This window comes from Eptatretus burgeri, chromosome 10, assembly GCF_056783735.1.
Source record: "Eptatretus burgeri isolate ZD-2024b chromosome 10, Ebu_testis_v1, whole genome shotgun sequence".
Lineage (NCBI taxonomy): Eukaryota > Metazoa > Chordata > Myxini > Myxiniformes > Myxinidae > Eptatretus > Eptatretus burgeri.
Window position 1 is genome coordinate 11129927 of NC_140970.1, and position 2500 is coordinate 11132426.

Consider the following 2500-nt stretch of genomic DNA (forward strand, 5'->3'; position numbering starts at 1 on the left):
GCGCCCACAAGCTCATCGCTGGACTTGGTATTCCAACGCTGGCGGTGTGGCAAAGGAGATTGACCATGTCCTCATTGACGGTCGTTGGAGGATGATCCAGAACTGCAGGGTCTACCGGAGTGCTCAGTTCCTCAATACTGACCACAGGCTTGTTGTAGCAACTCTAAAGCTGCACCTTAAATCCTGGAGAATGGTACCATCCCAGCCTAGGCTGGATGTTGCCAAGCTCAGGGATGAGAGAGTAGCTGAGGAGTTTGCGAACAGGCTGAGTGGACACTTGGGGGGTCTGGGTGCTTTGGGGGGTCCTGAAGAGTTGTGGAGCACCTTCAAGACCACCGTCCTTGATGTTGCCGGTGGATGTCTTGGAGCTCACCGCAGGGCAAAGAAGAATTTTGTCTCTCAAGGGACACTGGATACCATTGACCAGAGTCGCAGGCCAGGCTGAATGGCAGAGCTGAGCTGTTCAGGGAGCTGAGGCGTAAAACTGTACGTGCACTGAGGGTGGACAAGGAGGCCTATGTACGAGGAATCTGTGAGGGGGTAGAGCATCACCTGTGGACAGGTGATTCTCGACCCGCTTACAGGGGAATTCGCGCATTACATTCATCCAAGCCCATCCCTCGGAGCACTGCAGTTCGAGCAGAGAGTGGTAGGCTCTTGACAGAGGAGTCTGAAGTGAAGGCCCGCTGGGCCGGTTACTTTGAGCGGTTGTACCAGGCTGATCCCCCAGCTGTCGAGTTGGACGTCAAGGGGGTTACAATCCCTGTTGCTGACCCTCGAATCAACTGTGGTCCACCTTCGCTTGTGGATACACGGGCTGCGGTTTGTGGAAACGGGGCAAAGCTCCAGGGATCTGTGGCATCCATGCCGAACTTCTCAAGGCTGGTGGAAATGCTGCACTCGTGTCGTTGCATGCAGTTTTGTGCTCTGCCTGGAACACAGGCATCATCCCATCTGACTGGAAGAGGGGCCTTGTTGTCCCTCTCTGGAAAGGGAAGGGTGATCGCCAAGACTGCAACAACTACCGAGGGGTGACGCTGCTCTCAGTGCCGGGCAAGGTCTTTGCTCGGATAATTCTTGATAGGGTTCGCCACCATCTGCTTGAGCACCAGCGTCCAGAGCAGTCAGGCTTTACACCAAAGAGGTCAATGATTGACCGTATCCTTGCACTTCGTGTCCTCACTGAACGCAGACGAGAGTTTCGGCAGGGGCTGCTTGCAGCCTATGTTGATCTCTGTAAAGCGTTCGATTCAGTGAATCGGGATGTCCTCTGGAGGATTCTTGGTCTTCGTGGGGTGCCACCAAAACTGATCGATCTGATGTCTGAACTCTACTCTGGTACTGAGAGTGCTGTGAAGTGTGGTGGTACCATCTCTGACTTATTTCCAGTTGTTACTGGAGTTCGTCAGGGATGTGTACTTGCCCCCACACTTTTCAGCACTTGTATGGACTGGATTTTAGGGAGGATGTCGGAGAGATCAAGTTGCGGTGCATCATTTGGGAATGTCAAGATCTCGGACCTTGATTTTGCAGATGATGCAGTCATCTTTGCGGAGACTTTAGACATCCTCTTGGGGGCCCTCGAGGTGCTGAATGAGGAGTCGGAGCCGTTGGTATTACGGGTTTCCTGGGTCAAAACTAAGATCCAGGCTTCCGGTGACATCTTGGATGCTGCTGTCCTGTCTGTTTCTGTTTGTGGTGAGGATGTTGAGGTCGTGGATAGATTCACTTACCTTGGCAGTGATATTCATGTCTCTGCTGGCTGCGAGTCAGTGGTCAATAGACGTCTGGGTCGGGCCTGGGGAGTCATGGATTCACTGGATCATGGGGTGTGGCGCTGCCGGTACCTGTGCGGGAGGACGAAAGTCCGAGTCTTCAGGTCCTTGGTGCTTCCAGTCTTGCTCTATGGGTGCGAGACTTGGACTCTGACCAAGGATCTGAGATGGAGACTTAATTCCTTTGGTACCAGGTCTCTTCGGAGAATCCTTGGCTATCGCTGGTCGGATTTTGTGTCCAACGAGCGGTTGCTGAGAGGGACTTGGATGAGATTTGTTACCTGCATAGTCCGTGAGCGTCAGTTGCGGCTGTATGGACATGTGGCTCGTTTTCCTGACGCTGATCCTGCTCACCAGATTCTCTCAGCGGGGGAGTCTCGTGAGTGGAGGAGGCCAGTGGGCCAACCAGGTGCCTCGTGGTTGCAGCAGGTTGACCATCATCTCAAGGAGATGGGGATGGGCCTGGCATCTGCCTGGGGGATGGCCAGACGGAGGCCCCTGGAGTACCGGCGGAAAGTGGACGCAGCGACGCGCTGTTCTGGCACATGCTCCCATACCTGACCTGACCTGGTCAACCCCCCCCTCTCCCCACACCCTCCCGTAGATCCCCTTAATGAGCGCAGATTTTGATGTGGTTGATAAACTTTGGTACATCACTGGTCATGAGGGTTGTGGTCAAGCTTCATCGAAATTGAGTGTGTAGTTTTGGAGAAGACAGCATATAC

The 2500-nt window shown here is 54.0% G+C and overlaps 1 protein-coding gene across 3 annotated transcripts in view; it reads right to left on the minus strand.

Annotated features, from left to right (window-relative positions):
• The window catches only part of BMPR1B (bone morphogenetic protein receptor type 1B), a 137802-nt gene that overhangs the window by 38305 nt on the left and 96997 nt on the right, over window positions 1-2500 (minus strand). The window lies entirely within an intron of this gene.